This window comes from Monodelphis domestica, chromosome 7 (genome assembly GCF_027887165.1).
Source record: "Monodelphis domestica isolate mMonDom1 chromosome 7, mMonDom1.pri, whole genome shotgun sequence".
NCBI lineage: Eukaryota > Metazoa > Chordata > Mammalia > Didelphimorphia > Didelphidae > Monodelphis > Monodelphis domestica.
In genome coordinates this window covers 59733170-59752300 of record NC_077233.1, presented here as the reverse complement: position 1 = coordinate 59752300, position 19131 = coordinate 59733170, and the positions used below count along the sequence as shown (strand labels likewise).

The window sequence follows — 19131 nt, the reverse complement described above, 5'->3', positions numbered from 1 at the left end:
TTGATCCTGGCAAGAGTAGTCCCAGGGTCCAAGGTATAGCCAACGCAGATTCAAAATTCTCTAGGGGCTACAACATCAAAAGATGAAAGAAAAAAGTATTTGTTTAAGCAGGTATGAACCTTGAAACTTTGGAAGCTACTAGGAAAACTCACGTTTTAGCATTGTGTATGGGCACACGTATACAAAATACACGTGTGTAAACACCCACACAATCCATTCCCCATACGTGTACTCACTTCCACTCCAGCTTACACTTCTATGCATAATAAATATCAAGCTATCTATCCATTCATAAGCTATGCATAGACACCCAGAGAAGTCTTCTATTGTATGTATAATACTTTCCCACATACTCCCCCCTACACCTTTGCACACCTTTTCTCCTCCCCCAAACTCTGAACTCTCCAATGAACTGGTAAAGTCAAGGGATTCTGTAGTTTTCATTCCTGGGTGCCATCATGATGCTTGCTCCACCAAGGTCAGTTTCTGCAACTACGAGGTGTCCCCAAAAGCCTTAGCTTAGTTTTGGGCTTTATATGGAGACTTTGGGGGACACCCTATGGGATCACCATGGAAAGCACATCTTGAAACAATGGCTCTCAGGTCCAGAGGGATGACAAACGTTGGGCATGTGAAGATGGGGGCAGACAAGGATAATTATTAGGCCAATAATGAGAACTGAGAGAAAGAATCTGGGAGCTGATACCACGAGTCTGCTCTACTGCCTAAAAGGGTAGTTGGGGATACTGTTTCCATTCATTTGGTGAAGCAGTAGGGTAGAAAAGAGTCAAGAAAGCTGGGTTCTAGTCCTTCCTCTGCCATTAACTAGCTGTGTATCCTAGGGCAAATCACTCCTCCTCCCTGAAACTCATGCTCCTCAATTATAAAATGAGAGGGGTTGGATCTGAGGACTTTTCTGATCTCTTCCAACATCAGTGATACCCTGCTCCCTTCCTCATTTAGTACCTCCTGTATTCCCAGGTAATAGAGACATTATAGAGTAGGAAATACAACATGGGATAGTGGACTTACTCAGGAATTGTTATTACTGTTCAGTCATTGCAGTTGGATCTGACTCTTTGTGACCCCATTTTGGGGTTTTCTTGGCAGAGGTACTAGAGAGGTTTGCCATTTCCTTCTCCAGCTCATTTTACAGATAAGGAAACTGAGGCAAATAGGTTTCTTACTAAAAATATCTGTCAGATTTGAATTCAGGTCTTCCCAACTCCACAACTTGTACTCTCTCCACTGTGCCACCAAGCTGCTCCAAAATCAGGAATAGCACAGTTCAAATCCTATTTCAACCACTTATTAGTTGTTCAATTCCAGGCAAATCATTTAATCTTTCCTTACCTGTAAAATGACTGGATTGGACTTGGTGTCCTCTAAAATTCCTTTCAGCTCTAGATCTATGATCCTATGACCCAGATATCTCTTCCATCTTCCACCTTCCCCCAAAGATGAGTATAATCCATCCTTGCTCTGCAAGCAGATAAGCATCTGAAAAGTATGATTGATGTATTGATATTATATTACCAGACACATGGTCAGACCTCCTGATGGGCAGTGTATGATTCATGAGCTGAGTCTTGACTTGGCCACGCCTCCTCTGCCAAATAGCCTTGGTTCTAATCCCAGCTCTATAATTCACTATGTATGTGATTATGGACACATCACTTAATCTGAGCCTCAGTTTCCTCATCAGTAAAATGAACAAGTTAGACAAGAAATCTTTAAGGCCCCTATTTATGACTCTATGATCTTTGCCAGAGAGGCTTGTCTTCTTTAAGATTCTGGTTGCCTATTTGTTACACATCAAGATCTGCCATTGATAAAGACACAATTAACAGACCTAGCGAGAAATGAACAACCTAGAAAAGGGGAAGTGGATGGCCCAAACCCTACGCTAAAAGGGAGGACTGGAGTTGGAGATAACTAATATGGGCTCAAACTGTGGCTGAGACATATATTAGCTATGAGGATTTAACCCCACTGAATCTTAATTTATTTATCTTCTAAGTGGGGGTGAATAATACTAGTACTGACTATCACAAAGTTTTCAGGAGGAAAATGTTTTGCAGAGCTTAAAGAGTAATACCCAGAGATGGGAGAACCTAGGTTCAAATCTGTTCTCAGACACTTCCTGGCTATATGATCCTGGGCAAGTCACTTCACTTCAGCTGCCTAAGTCTTACCACTTTTCTGCCTTGTAATCAATACTTGATATTGATTCCAAGATGGAAGGCAAGGGTTTTTTTTTTTAAAACCCAACTATATAGACATGAATTATTGAACAGTATTCCAGGCATAGATGAAGCCAGAGAATCCAATGGAGAGAGATAAACCTGTCTGTAAGTCTCAGTATGAGTCATAAAGGAGTGAACAAGGGAGGCTCCTCTAAAGGGAGTACTGAAGTGTTTGGGGGTGTCATCATGAGTATGAAGGAGGCAGCAGAAGGGGTTATCAAAGGGCAGGTTGTCCCACAAAATATCTCCACTTGAGACAGCATTTATCTTTTTATGTTATCATCATATGGTAACATCTTCCTTGACTAGATATGACACTTTCATGGTGGAATTCCAGGAATGAAGATGGGTATGTGAGTATGTAGGGATGGGGTCGGGACTGGAAGGCGGTGAATTACAGAAGGATACTTTAAGACAAAGGGGAATGTCCAGCTGTCTTTCACATCTAACCAGGGTAAATTGCTGCCCTATATAGCTATACTGAAAACCAACTCTGGTGATGAGATTTCAGGGCTTGTGAATGTATCCAGGCCCCCAATCCAATTCTTTGTCTCATTTTTCCCTAAAGTTAGAAAATGTAATCATTGTTACCTTTCTACCCATTGTTGGCCCCCACATTCCCCCCTCTAGGTCTCTTCCAGCTCAGGAAAGAACTCTACTCTGGAAGGGAGTTTTGCATCTTTCCAACTGCAAGGGCCATGATAGATAAGGCTGGAAGTGAGCTCTAGACCTTCCTAGTCTCCCAGATGGAGGTTGTACACATTTCCTGGAACACTCTCCTGCCTGTGGACTCCAGAGCTTCTTGGTAATTTTATTCCAAATCCTTACTCCAAACCTCTGGGACCCTTTGGAGTTTGGTGGGATGTTGCTGAGTAAGGGAAGCAGGGTGGTGATGACAACCTTATTTATCCAGATTGAGGAAAGAGGAGGCAAAGGATTTATAGGACTGTCCCCATTGGTCCCTGGAGTCAGGGGGGATATTAGGGTGAGGATTGGCCAATTACATGACTGGGATTTGGGGGGGTCACAGGATTTATAGCTGAAAGGGACCTAAGAGATCAATTGAGTGTAAGCCTCCATTACCCGGAGGAGGAAACAGACCCAGAGAGGGGAAGGTTCTTACCACACAGATAGTAAGTAGCCAAGCCAAGTTTCAAACACTGGTTCTCTGACTCTGCTCAGCCCTTCATGGATTTGATGGTTTGAGTTATCACATTTATTGCATTGTTTCCCTTTCCCTCCTCCCTGCCTTTTTGAAGATCTTTTACCACTAAAATGGGGGCGGGGAGGACACAGGCATGGCAAATTGCTCCCAGATGCCATTGTTGACAGGAAACATGATTTCCCCTATGGAGGAGCCTCTGAAGACTTGGTCTGAGTAATTGAAGAGAGTGAGCCATGAATGTGGGGGAACATGCTTTCTTTGACTTTGGACAAACAAAATTCTTTCTATCTCTTGAAGTATGGGGGCCAACCCTTGGCCAAGGTTCTTGCTGCCAAGTAAGGTTGCATGGTGGGTAAATGTTACTCAAAAAGAGAAAAAATCAAAGAGAGAGCAGGGTCAACAGAGTACAGAAATGTGATGTGTTCCTTCATGGATCTGGTAGGTTCCTACAGTGATTTGATAACTAGCATTTAAAACTCTTCCTAATGAAGCTCCTGCCTACCTTTCCAGGCTCATCCAACTTGATTCCCCTCTACATAGTCCATAATTCAGTGCTATTGGCTTATTTTCATTGCTTTGAACATGAGACTCCACGTTCTGACTCTTCGTCTTCGCATTAACCATCCCTTGTCTATGCAATGCGGGGCCCCTTGGTCTAGCTGATGGGTTTTCCTTTAAGTCTTAGCTCAAATCCTCTCTTCATTAGGACATTCTTCTCTGTCTCCCCAGCTGTTAGTGCCTTCTTTTCTCACATTACTTTCCATCTGTTCTATATCGGTCTTTTTTTAAACCCTTATTTTCTGTCTTAGAATCAATTGTAAGGCAAAAGAGTGGCAAGGGCTAGGCAATTGGAATTTAATGACTTGCCCAGGTTCACACAGCTAGGAAGGGTCTAAGGCCAGTTTTGAAGCCAGGATCTCCCATCTCTAGACCTGGCATGCTATCTTCTGTGCTACCTACATGAGGCTCAGAATCAATCTTGTATGTTCCAAGTTGGTTCTATGTTTATTCTCCCATTAGCATGTAAGCTTCAAGTGGGAAGGGACCCTATTTTTATCTTTCTTTGTATTCTCAGTGTTTAGTGGCTTGGCACATAGCAATTGCTTAATACATTCAATCCAATCCAATCGACATTTATTAAGCACTGGGGATGCCATTAATAAAGACAATTCCTGCCCTCAAGGATTTATAATCTAAAGATTATTTGACTCACTGATTGACCAACTAACATTTGTTATTCCTGGCTTATTTCACCAATCAGGGACAAAGACTTTAGCTAAAGATCAAGGCCAAGGTTGAATGCATTGGAGTGCCGGACTCCATACAGCTCTCTTCCTTGCTTTGTAATGAATGGTTCATCCTTTGAAAAAGGAAAGCAAGTCAATTCATAAATTCACAACTGATTTGAGTTGGGAGAGGCTATTGAGTCCAGTTCTTTTATTTTACAGATGAGGAAACTGAGGATCAGAGTGGAAGGAATAGAAAGAAAATGAATATTAGCTGTGCTAACATTTGGGGTTACAAATACAAGCAAAAAAGAAAGATAACCCCTGCCCTCCAGGAACTTAAATTTTAGAGGGAGAGAAATAAAAGACAAAAGAGAGCTGAAAAGTTGGAGTGGCAAGTTGGTGGCCAAGAAATGAAGGTTCTCAGCATGGTTTTGAAGTCTGGAAGCCAGGAACAGGGCCAAGAGGGCAATGAAAGGCAGCCTGAACCTCCCTACAAAATGGAGATCCTAGGAGGGACTCATCCCTGAGAGAAGGGAGTAAACCATAACAGAAGGATATTTCAGGTTGAGAAGACTTATAGAAATAACTGAATGTTCCAGGGTAAGGAGGTCCCAGCCTCTGAGGGAAATTCTAGAATGTATGGTGCCAGAGACATAGTTTTGAAGTCCAGGTGCTAGGAATGAAGCCAAGTAGAGAAAGGGGGCTGAAGGGATTAGATTTTGGTCACAACACTAATTAATTGCACCATAAGTTTGAATTTGAACCCAAGTGCCCCTTTGGAAGCCCAGTGCTCTTTTCATTCCACGTGGCCTTAAGGCAGTCACTTAATCTCTTATAATGGCTTCTGTTATCCTCTTTGGGGAAGAGGAAAAAAAGTACACCAGATAATCTCTACCATTTTCCTGAGGTCCTTAACTCCAAAGCCAGTGTTCTTGCCATTAAGCTGGCATGATTTCCTTGGCTTCCCTGTTTGTTAAACTTGGCCTAAGCCATGGACTCTGAATGGATCTTCAGTTTCCTGTTTATAAGACAGCAGCCTTCAATCCAGCTCCGGAACCCCCTTCCAGATGATGGCACTCTGTCCACCTCCATCAGCCCAAAACATGGGGGGGGGTCCATTTATTAAGGAAAGAAGCTGTGTGAGAATACTTACCAGCACTTAATTACTTGGAGAAATGTTTCCCCAACAATTATCCTATTTCAAATTCCTGGTAGATTTGCAAGATTTGTTTGGGGGAGATGGGGCAGGGGTGGGGGGGGGAGAGAATTATGACCCCCATTTGTCAGATGGTGAAACTGAGACCCAGTGGGGGGAAGTCATTGGCTATTGTGAGACTTAAATATTTATAGATAATAAATATATATGTATAAATGTGTGTAAATATATTACAATAAATATATAAATTATATAAAAAATATAATATATATCTAGCTATAAATAAATTTATAAACCACTTAGCATAGTATCTGACACATAGTAGGTACTGAATAAATGTTTGTTCCAGTAGTCTTCCCACAACACTATTTTGGTCCTAATTACATAGGGTACACACATGGACCTAAGCAATTTCTAAATACAGAGCAAACACATATATGTATATAAGCATACTAAACGTGTGTGAACAGCACACAATAATTACTGATGCATAAGCAAAATTTATTATTATTCTCATTTCTAGAGTCCATACTCTGAAGTTTGCAAAGCACTTTCCTCACAATTAATTTTTTTAACCCTTATTTTCCATCTTAAAATCAATGCTGTGTATTGGTTCCAAGACAGAAGAGCAGTAAGGGCTAGGCAATGGGGGTAAATGACTTGCCCGGGGTCACAGAGTTAGGAAATGTCTGAGACCAAATTTGAATTGAAGATCTTCCATCACTGAAATTCAACACAAGCACTGTGTAATGTTATACAATTAGTCGCTGATTTTTGAGCTTTGCAAAAGTTTTCATCAGCAGCTGCTACTCAGCATCAGAAAGAATTGCATTTGCAACCTTTGCGTTAAGATTATCCAAAGAACAAAGTTTTAATGTACACTCCATAGCTCTGACAATCCCTCGAGGAACAAAGTCTAATGGAGCTGGATCGGGTGACTGAGGTAACTCCATCAAGGCATCGTCCTCTACCTACTGGCCAATCTGAAAAGCATCATCCAGAAACTGTCACACATAGAATCCACAATGTTAGCATGCCCTGTCTTATTAAAATTAAAATATAAAATTTATTATACAAAATTCACAAAGTAAATCATGTAAAAATAATTGAAATAAAATTTCACACCATGCGGGGTTTTTTGGCAAGGTTGCACCATCTATACTCATGAGGATATTAAAACCTTTAAAATGCACTAAGATTTTTGGAACAGCCCATCTCAGTACATGCAGAATAAATACACAAAACATTTGAGGGAGCAGAGGAGGGAAGGGATCACTCTTTCAAGGTTGGAAGGTAGACGTGGGAACAGGAAGGGCTTCAAGTGGAAGTAAGGAATTCTTTGAGGTGAAGGTGAGCAGGAAGCCCATTCCAGGCATGGAAGATACCAATGGTTATGAACATGGGATATGGAGTGTCATGGGTAAGGAAGAGTATGAAGACCATTTTGATCAGAATGGGAAGAGAGTGAGAAGAGAATTCTTCCAATGAATGACATAGCACTGTAGGGAGGTATATGGTGCAAGTATTATTATTGCTTTCATTATCTGTTGTTGTTGTTGAGTTGGTTCAATTGTGTCTGACTCTTTGTGATTTCATTTGGGATTTTCTTGGCAAATACACTGCCATTTCCTTCTCTGATTCATTTTACAGATGAGGAAACTGAGGCAGAGTTAAGTAACTTGCCCAAGGTGACCCAGGTAGTAAACATCTCAGGTCAGATTTGAACTCAGGAAGATGAGTCTTTCTGACTTCAAACCTGGTTTTCTGTGCACTACAGCTGCTGCCCAGACAGTGTCCTGGTATTTCATCTAAAAGCAAATTACGAACTATGTTTCCCCAAGACCCTTTCAGGAGGTCCATGAAGTCAAAACTATTTTTATTCAAAAATATTTTATTTTTCCAATTACATAGAATAACAATTTTCAACATATGTGTTCCGAAATTACAAGATCCAAATTGTCCCCCTGTCTCCCTCCCCCCTCCCCCAGGGAAGGTAAGTAATTTGATCTGGATTATACATGTATTAGTATGCAAAACATGCTTCTATATTGGTCTTTATTGTAAGAAAATACTCACATAAAACCGAAACCCCATAATAAAACTATAAATAAACTAATGTGGAAGATAGAGTATTTTGATTTGCATTCAGACTCCACCAGTTCTTTCTCTGAAGGTGGATAGCATTTTTGTCATAAATCCTTCAGAATTGTCCCAGATCATTGCATTGCTGAAAATAGCAAAGTCTTTCACGGTTGATCATACAATATTGCTGCTACTAGGTATGATATTCTCCTATTTACAATATTCTGTTTATTTCACTCTGAATTAGTTCATGTAGATCTTTCCAGCTTTTTCTGAAATCATTCTGCTCATTTCTTATAGCACAATTGTATTCCATCACTAACATATTTCACAATTTGTTCAGCCATTCCCAAGTTGATGGACATCCCTTCAATTTCCAATTCTTTGCTACCACAAAAAGAGCTGCTATAAATATTTTTTTACAAGCAGGTCCTTTCCCTTCTTTATGATCTCTTTGGGATTCAGAACCAATAGTGGCATTACTGGATCAAAGGATCATAGTTTGATAGCCCTTTAGGTATAGTTCCAAATTGTCTTCCAGAATGGTTGGTTCTTTTTATAACTCCACCAACAATGCATCAGTGTCCCAATTTTGCCACATCCCATCCAATATTTATTACTTTTCTTTACTATCATTTTGGCCAATATGATAGGTGTGAGGTGGTACTATTAGGTACCTCAGAATTGTTTTAATTTACATTTCTATAATCAAGAGGGATTTAGAACATTTTTTTCATTTGATTATTGATAGCTTTGATTTCTTCATCTGATAATTGCTTGCTCGTATCTATTGACCATTTGTCAATTGGGGAAAGACTTGCATTTGTACAAATCTGACTTAGTTTTCTATAAATTTGAGAAGTTATATGCATCAGAGAAATTTGTTATAAAATTTTTCCCAGTTTGTTTCCCTGTTAATCTTGGTTAAATTGCTTTTGTTTTTCCAAAAGCTTTTACATTTAATATAATCACAATCATTCATTTGACATCATATAGTATTTTCTATCTCTTGTTTGGTCATGTTTTTCCCTTCTCAATAGATCTGCCAGATAAACTATTCTATGATCCTCTAATTTATTTATGGTATCGCTCTTTATATCTAAATCACATATCCATTTTGACCTTATTGTTCAAAACTATTTTCACAATAAAGAATGTAACACTGAATTGGGCAACTGGGTAGAACTATGGTGGATAGAACATTGGGCATAGAATCAGAAAGACTCATCTTCTTGAGTTCAACTCTGGCCTAAAGCACTTACTGGCTATATGGGCAAGTCACTTCACCCTAATCCTGTTAGCCTCAGTTTCCTCATCCATAAAATGAGTTGGAGAAGAAAATAGCAAATCACTCCAATCTCTTTGCCATGAAAACCCCAAAAGAGGGAATGAAGAGGGAATTAAGAGTTAGACATGACTTAAAAGAGCAAACAACACAACAATAACACTGACTATCCGGACCCTTAATGCCTGGAGATATGTATGCTACATATCATTCTTCCCCAGAATTCTCTGAGGTGTCTCTACCTGTAGTTTGTACACAGCACAAAAGAGCACGGAATGAAAAAGAGACTGTCTCTGGACAAATCTTATTACGATGCAGCCTAGTCTAACTCTATAGCTGATCAAGGGAGTTACATGGAAGGGGATGCAGGATGCCTCCATATTTGGTGATCTGGGCATATTTAGGGCACAGGAAAACTCCCTTTACAACTAAAATATTTTAATATTGAACATATCATCATACAAACAAAAGCTCTTTGGGGGAAGGGTCCTCAAGAATATTTATGAATTATTCCTGAAACAAAAACATTTGAAAGTCACTGCCTTATAGAGAAAGATTGATTCTAAGAAGTTGAGATAAGGAAGGCGAAAGCTCCTAGCATTGGAAATGGCCCATCAAAAAGCCATGGAGATGGGAGATGGTCTTGGTGCTAATTAATATCTGGGGCACCATTCTACTTCAAACCTCCTGAGACCAGGTCCAGGACTTTCTCCACCAAGCCAGGCTTCCTCCCACAGCATCTCAGTTTATGGACTGTGTTGGTCTTGTAAGTATTTCTTTTCTCCAAATCTGGCTTCTATAAAACCAGAATTCAGCCCACATAGTCAGAACTATAAAATGAGAATAAAATGAGATCACATTTGTGAAACTCTTTGCAAACCTTACAGAGCTATGCAAATGCTAACTCTTATTATTATTACTTTTTTTTAGGGCATGACATTGATTCTCTTCCTTTCAAAGAGGCCTCGTTGAATGAAAGGAAATCAATGTCAGCCACTGACACTTTCAGGAAAGCTGTACAGAAGAGATTTCTGGAACATGAGTGCATGTTGCCTTCATGAGTTAAGGGGAGCCTTCCCTTCCCCCCATATGCCTTTCATTAGGAAATGAATGCAGCAGACTTGCTCAATCCATCCGATAATGGAAGTTTAATGATTCCCCAGTGCCAATAACATGCAAATCCACAAGATTATTGAAATCAAGGGACCGCACCATTATAGGCTGGAACTCATCACAGAACAAGGAACAAGGCAAAGAATTGTTGTAATCAAAAGTGACAGGCAAGGCTTTAAAACTGGGAAAGAGTGTCAAGGCCTATCAGGGCAGCAAGTTCACAGAAAGACCATGGGATTCTGGCCTGGCCCTGAGAGTAAGCACTTGGAGGAAGAGCGTTCTGCTCTGGCTCCAGGATTTCAAGGAAGTCCCTGACCACGTGTGGAGGTCTCATTGTTCTAATCTGGGCCATCTGAGGTTCTGGCAAGAGCCAGGAGCTATAAAACCTCAGAGGCCTCAGGGTTTAGTCATAGTTTTGCAGGCCAGGGGAGTTTGTGATGAAAGGTCGTAACTTGTAACCTGAGCATCCAGAGTGTGTCATGTTCCCTTCTAGGCCCTTCTCGATGCCTTGCTGGCGAGCCCAAGGTTCTGCAAGTCAGCAATATGGATCCTGAGGGACCTTCCCTGCCTTCTTTGGCCTGAGCCTTGGTTTAACCAGGGTGGGGGATGTAGGCCCAAATTGACCTCATGTATTTCATTGGTGTTAGGAGGAAGGAAGTTGGCATGGGGATAATAAGAGCCACGGAAGTAAGGGAGGTTGGGTGGGCTGGACATCAGGTAACAAACAATTAGTTGGTTTGGTCTAGACCTATGATTTCATAGAATCATAAGTCAAGAGTTGGCAAGGGTCTTAGGGGTCATCTAATCCAACCCTCTCATTATGGTTCAGGAAGCTCTGGCCCAGAAAAATCGCTCAAGATCAAAGGGTATAAAGTTACAGAAATGAGGTTTCCTTGGTATGAGGTACCCCTGGTGTAGAAACTCCTTTTATGATTTTTAAGTTTCCTCCATCTTTCTTGGTCTAGCACCCAAGAATGTGCACACCCACAGTACACGGGCATGTGCTAGCTAATGACAAATCAGAAACATCTAACTGCCCCCTTGGGCTGTCCTAAGCCAAGCTTGAGCTACCATTGGTACATGTGAGACACAGGAAGTGAAGTAGAGAACAGCCTCAGGGGTTCTCGTCACTTCCTGTGGAGAAGGCTAGATGCCAGTTCGATCCTGGAGCTCAGCTGAGAGGAGGCCCACAGACAGCTTTCCTTCAGATTGGTCACGTGAGTGATAAGGACTGACTCCCTTCTCTGCCTTGGCTCTCCAAGACCTTAAACTCCTGCTTGGCTCAGCCTGAGCCAGAGTGGTTGAGTTAACCTCCTTTCCTTCTCTCCCTCTCTCTCTCTCTCCCTCTGATAATTTCTTCCTCCTACTGTAATTAAATCACGTAAACTCCATTCTGACTTGAGTGTTTCATTAGGATTTTATAAATAAAGTCCTTGGCGACCTAAAATTATTATATTCAGTCTTTAACCCTAAATTTAAATCTAACACTTCTACCAATGCAGATAGCCAACCCTGCTATAGGACAGTGAGGTGATAAAGAGAATGGAGTGGTGGACATAGAGCTAGGAAGACCTGAATTCAAATGCTACCTTAGAAACTTCTTGGAATGGGATCCTGGACAAATCCCTCAACCTCGTATAGCTCCATTTGTAAAATGGGGATAACAATGGCACCTATATATGGAAGAGATGGGCTCCAAATCCCCAGGACTTCTGATTCCAAATTCAATGTTGTTTTTACTCCACACATCCAAAATGGGAAGCCAAGATGCTGGAGTAAAGCAGAGAAGTTTAAGGTTACCTTGAGAATCCCTTCCAACCAATATAAATAATAATGCCACAAAACAAATTTAGGAGTGAAAGAACCAACAAAGAGACAGAGAGAAACAACTTTCAAGAAAAGAAAGACCTAAAAGGGAGGCAGAGAACATATGGGGCACTGGGGTGAGAAGGGAGCACAGGCAGCAAGGAGTGAAGAGTAAGGCAAGAGCAAGCCACATACCCCTACCCCACATCTGCTGTTCCCACCATGCCACATACTTTTGTGGGCAAGTGTGCCCCAGGGTAATGGAAATGCCCTTGCCCTAGGGCTACTTTTCTTACTATTCTGTCTTATGAAATGCCCCTGCCTTGAATTAGTAAAGAAAAAAACACATTTCTAGGAACTTGTGAATCAGTCAGCAAATATTTATTAAGGACCTACAATGTGCAAGGCATTGTGCTAAGTGTTGGAGGCAAAAAGAGGCAAAAGACTTGGTCTTTGCCCTTGAAGAGCTAATGGGGAAACAACATACAAATAATCCTGTATAAAGAAGTTACATTCAAAGTAAACTGGAAATAATCAGCAGATAGAGGGCTCTAGAATGGGGAGGGGGGACCAGAAAAGCCTTCCTATGGAAAATAGGGTTTTAGTTGGGAATTGAAGGAAGCCAGGAGGCAGAGATGAAGAAGGAGAGTTCCAGGCAGGGAAAATAGCCAGAGAAAATGTCTGGAGTTAAGAGATGGATAATGTGGACCCACCAAATACCCTGAATCTAGGGGAGCTTTTCTGGGGACTTTATACAAAAAGAGGAATTTCCCAAGTTGTCCATTGGTAATAATTGCTTGAAAGTTGTATGGTGGATGTTTTGAAAGAAGAAGGAAATGGAGCAGGGAAGCCCATTAAGAGGTTATAGTCCAGGTGAGAGGTGATGAGAGCTTGTGCTAAGGCTATAAGTGGAAAGTGGAAGAGATGTAATTAAAAAGGCAGAATTGACATGTTGGCAACTGAGTGGACACGTGAAATTGGGGAAGTTGGAGATGACTGAGAGTTTGAGCTTGGCTAACTGGGAGAATCCTGGTGCTCTTGCCCCTGACAGAAAAAAAATCAGAAGAGAAGTGGGTTTGGGGGGGGCAGATATTTAGATACTGAAATGACAAAGATCATAGATTCAAGAGTTTGTGAGTTCCCATACCCTACTCAGCTAGGAGTATCTTGGGATCAAGTGATTATTATTTCAATGCAGCAGGGATCTGAAGAATGGGGGCTTGAGCTGAGTCTGAAAGGCAGGAATGGGAACCAGGAGGTAGAGGTGAGAAGATAAAAGGTAAAAAACCAGCAAAGTCGATCAAAAAAGACCAGTTAGAGGTGGCACTGGGACAGGGCTTTGAAGGAAGCTAATGATTCTATTAGGCAGTCAAGGAATAAGATAATTTCAGTATTATTATTATTATATATCCCTCCCAATGTTAAGACCTTGAGGTTTTCCTTAGATTAAAAAAAACCTAGTTTTTGCAAAGATTGAATTATTAATAAAAGCAAGTTACATGAAAGCAAGGTTCATTATTTAGATAAAATTTGAGACTCGTGCAGGGCCTGCTGTAAGACTCGATGGACAAGATGTGCTTAGTTATCATTGAATGAATCAATGATTGTTGAACATTTTCCATAGAATGGCCTATACTAGACCTAGAGAAGAAGCAAATGCCTTGATCCATATCCTTATTCTTTAACATTTCTTTGAGATCAGGGTCAGTTTTTTTTTTCTGTCTTTGTATCCCCAGGACCAGCACAGTCCTTGACACATAGTAGACACCAAGCCTGAGGATACAAATATAAGAAAATATAAGAACAATACAAATAAGACAAATATAAGAAAAAAGGAAGACAGTCCTTGCCCTCAAGGAGCTTACATTCGAATGGAGGAAAATCACATGCAAAAAAGAGCTTTAAAAATGGGAAGGTAGAGAAAAGGCAAGGTGTTAAATTCTGGAAAAGTCAGTAGCAAAGCCAGGAGGGAAATGAAGGATAGCTGGCTTGGGCCCCTCCTCAAAATGAAAGCCACAGGAGGAATTCACCAGAAGGAGGTGTTTTTATTTTTTTATTAAATTTAATTTTTAAAAATTCCAAATAGTCTGAAAAAAGGTTATATCAATGCTTTCATACACTACAATTTTCTACATTCAAGGGAGTTGTTTTTAAAGGAATGCTTCCTTCTTGTAGATAGCTTGAAGAATGGAGGGTTGTTTCTTGAACCCCTTTATTATCTCTTCCTGAGGATAGCAGTGTACAGAGAATCAGACCTGGGGTTAGGAAGACCGGAGTTCAAATCCAGCCTCAGATTCATATTCACTATATGATCCCAGTCAAGCCACTTAATCTATTTGCCTCAGTTTCCTTATCTGTAAAATGAGCTGGAGAAGGAAATGGTCAACCACTCCAATATCTTTACCAAGAAAACCCTAAATGGGGTCATGGAGAGTTAGATGGGACTGAACAATAACAATATTTCTGGTGCCACTTTTCCCCTCAGCCCCAAATCTTTTCTTCTCTGGGGACCTCACATGCCAAATACTCAAGGTATTTTACCACCCTGGAAGCCTTCCTTTCCAATTCATCCATGTCCTTCTTAAACCACCCAGAAGTGAATACGAACCTCCAGACAGGTTCTGAGAAGAGCAGACTATAGAGAGCCGATCACCTCCCTAGTCTGGGAGGCTATGCCTTTCTTAATGTAGACCTGTGTGCGTTTAATGTATGGACCCTTTATGGTCTCTATCTGTCCTTCTAGCTTCATGCAAGTGAGAGGAATTTATGTGATGCTCGAGGTGCAGATATGCCCCAAAGACCCATCTCTTTCTCCTTAGGGTAATGCTGCTCTGGTTCTGGATTCAGTTCTATTCACATCTGGAACCATGTGGTAGAAAGAATTGGGAATCAAAAGTGCTGGAATTGAATCTAGACCTCTATGCCCCTAGGTTAGTCATTCTTTGGACCTCACTCTTCTCCCCTGTAAAATAAAGGGCTGCGACAAGGTGACTTCTTTTGGCTCTCAATTCTATGCTACAAAATGAAGAATTTCATGCTGAACAGACTTTTCTGAGGAAGGGACAGATTGGAACCAGCTGGGCAGTTTCCCTGGGTGGGGTGGGGTGGGGGCAGAGCTTCCCAGCCAGAGAGAGGTTCCTGGGATGGTAGGAGTTAGCACAGCTGCACCCCCAAGGTTACAATAGTCCAAGCCTTCCGGTGGGTTTGTATTTGGAGTCAGTTCTCCCCTTTGCATTTGTTTTTAATAAATCCCTTGTCAAATCCTGCTCCTGGAAAAATGTAGCCATTCATGGCTTTGACAATGGGGTGGTTTGGAAATGCTTCACAGTGCATTGATTTCCCCAAACTCTTCCGTTGGAGGCCTGTTTTCTAAGTGGCGTGTGCACCAAAGCGCCAATCAATTAAATATTTACCCTCCTGGAAAAGCTACATGTTTAAATAAACCCCCAATGACTCAAATACACAATTTGGCAAGCTGCACACTCTTAATGTCATGGTGTTTTCCAAGAATAAGTTAAAAGAGCTGAGTTTATGCATGTTTCAGAAAAGCTTCTCTAGAGAGATTGGAATATTAGAGGAAAGCCCCAGCACACCCCTCAGGTCTGTTGGTGGCTGCCGCTCTCTTCTGAGGCTAGCATGGGACCTTGAGCTAGATGGCACACCAACAGGAACAGGTCTGGACTCAAACATTGAGAAACCTGTTTTCTTGGCCCAGCTCTGGCATCAATTCTCCGTGTGTTCTTAGGAAAGTTGCGTTTCTTCTTTATACCTCAGTTTGTACATTGGGAAAATGGAGGCATTGATTTCTGTTCTACTGGGCTTCCTTTGGATATTTTTGGAAGATTCAATAAAATAATGCATGTGAATCTATTTTAAAGAACTGCAAAGCCTGACACAGAGAGAAGACATTGCTTATTATGGAGTAAGACTTTGACTCTGTGAAGTGCTTCTGGGGGATTCATGTAATTTGGACACTCATTTCCAGCATCAACTTTGGTGGTATCCAAAGAGGGGTAGAAAATGAACTATCGATGAGCTCTCTAATTTATTGATAGCTGACATTTAGAGAATCACAGAATTTGAGACTTGGTAGGAATCATAGGTCCTCACTTAGCTCATCCTATATAACATAACTGAAAATAGATCATCTAGTCTAAGACTAGAAGACCCACAACGAGGGACTTCTCCTCACTTCTGGAGGGAACACATTTCACTTTGGGATGTCTCTAACTGTTAGGAGGTTTTCCCTGACATCAAGCCTAAATGCCAATTTCTACTGATTATGCTTGGTTCATTCAGCCCTCTAGGGCTAAGTACAATAATTCTTACCCTTCCTATACCTGATAGTACCACAAAAACTTGAAGACAGACATCATATTCCCTCTTAGTTTTCTCTTCTCCAGTCTAAACATTCCCAATTCCTCCAATTAATTTTCATGTGACACGAACTTAAGGAGCTGTACCATCCTGGTTGTCCTTTTCTGGACAATCTCTAGTTTATCCGTGCTACTCTGGTGCATAGCATGGTTCTCAGAACTAAAGCCAACAACAATAATGATAGCTTGTATTTATGTAGCACTTTAAAGTTTGCAAAGCAGTTTAGCAATATTTCATCCTCACAAGAACCCTGGAAGCTAGATGCTATTATTGTTTCTTGATCTCATTGTCCAGTGAATTAGCTCTCCCTCCTTGCTTTTTGTCATCTATAAATCTTATAAATGTGCCATCCAAACCTTTATTAAGGCATCAATAAAAATGTTGAACAGCATAAGGCAAAGCCCAGATCCATGGAGACTCCACTGGAGATATCCTATCATGTTGACATTGAACCATTCACAGCTACTTTTTGAGACCTTCCATCCATCCAATTCTGTATCCTTCTAATTGAGCATCTTTCAATCTTCTCCATAAGACTAATTTGAGAAACTTTATCAAAAGCTTTCCTAAAATATATAATTACTAAAAATTATACATGCAGAATTTTCCACATTCATTTGGCTACTTTATTATACATAATTTTATAATACAAATAAATTTATATATGTAATGCATATATAACATATATACAATTATATATAATATTTTAGGGAATAGTTGATAAATCCATTTATTCAAGTAATTAGCAAACAGAAATCAGAAAACCATACAGATTTAAAAATAGCAGGAGATACACAGTGAAGGAGCTCTTCCACTGGGAAGAAGATCTTGGACCTCACCCACAGGGAGGTCTCAGCTTCCCCTAATGGGCAATTTCCCAAAGATGAAGGAAGTGAGCTCACAATCAGAGACACACTGAGAAGCCAGTTTCCCTTTCACAGCTGTCACTCCAAACTCTTTCTTCAGGGGTCTCTCCTCAAAGAGAATCTGGAACTTCATGGGTGTCACTCCAAAGAATGAAGAATGTATACCAACTCAGACCCCCCTCCAACTCCTGGGGCACATTAGCACTCTCTCCACTAATACAAACACATATTCCAGAAGCAGCAAACAAAATAGGTATGTCCTGACCCTGTTATGGGGAGGGGGGTGTTATAGGGGCTCAAACATTGCACATAAGGTAGGAAATTTGAGCTTCTTGTGCCGGCTTGTCCCAGTGCCATCAACTTCCACCTCCCACATCTCCAGTTGGATCAGTTGGGTCCAGGATCACTGGCCTGTGTTTCCGCAGTTGATGACAGAAATAATCCATAATGATCTCATTATCAATGTCATAATTGATGGTCCAGTAGATCATGAATTCTTGGTATTTCTGGATCAGGTATAGGACTGTCTGAAAGCCTCAGACTGTGATAAATCTAGTTTCCTGGCTCCCATGCTTCCAAGCCTAGACAGTCAGGAGCTTAAAAACATATTGAGGAGGGAGGGAGTCCATTTTCTCCTTGCACATTTTGTACCAGTGTTTCACCAATTGGATCAGACTTTTGAGCTTGGTGCAACTCTGGCTGAGGAATTGCTTCTGTAGTTCTGTGAAGCAGGTAGAGAATTCTCCTGCTTTCTGGGATTCCTTTATGATGTGGACCTGGGGGTCAGGTTTCCTGAAGTCTGTGGTCAGTTGGCCTAGAACATCAAAGTCTGGAAACACATCAAAGTCCACCCACTGATGGATCTTGGTTGACTTCAGAGTAAATCTGAGCCCTTGAGGGTTGGTCCTGGAACTATAGACCTCAAACTTGACTTCAAACTTCCACCCTTGCTTGCTCATGCTGACATGCTTCCAGCTGTTTTTTTATTTCCTCAATGAACTCATTTCAGCAATCTATCTGGTCCTGATAGCTTTTGAGATTGCTGAGAAATACCACCAGGTCTGCTTTGGAGTGTCCTCTCAGTGCTGTGCCTTTGCCAGATGACCTTCATAATCTTGGTCACCTGAACTGACTTTCCAAGACCTAGAAGCATCTCTCCTTTAGGAAGGAGCAGATGATGTCAATGGCCACTGGATCTCTGTCTGGAAAGTAGAATCAGGCAAGAGGTGCTTCTCAATGTACCTGTCCAGGTCCCTTGTGTGGGTGTTCCACAGCCTGTCCTGAATGATGTCCATAGCCTGCATGGAGAGAGTGAGGGAATTTAAAGTTCAGTGGCCAGCTGGCTGAGGACTTTACTACTTTATTTCTGCCTTAACTCCATCCCAGGACATTCCTTCATAAGAGAGTCCTGCCTTTTGGATCAGTTTCATTTTCCTGAACAGGGCTTGATCAGAGCTAGAGAAAGAAAACTACAGACCAATCTCCTTAATGAACATAGATGCAAAAATCTTAAATAGGATACTAGCAAAAAGACTTCAGCAACTGATCACGAGGGTTATTTGTTATGATCAGGTGGGGTTTATACCAGGAATGCAAGGATGGTTCAATATTAAGAAAACCATCCACATAATTGACCATATTAACAAGCAAACCAACAAAAATCACATGATTAACTCAATTGACACAGAAAGTCTTTGACAAAATGCAAAACTCATCCCTATTGAAAACACTAGAAAGCATGGGAATAGAAGAGTCTTTCCTAAAAATAATAAACAGTATATATCTAAAACCATCAGCAAACATCAT

General features: G+C 41.0%; 1 pseudogene; it reads right to left on the bottom strand.

Annotated features, from left to right (window-relative positions):
- Positions 1-17359: 17359 nt before the first annotated feature.
- Positions 17360-18765, bottom strand: LOC100618867 (2'-5'-oligoadenylate synthase 1-like; annotated as a pseudogene).
- Positions 18766-19131: the final 366 nt, after the last annotated feature.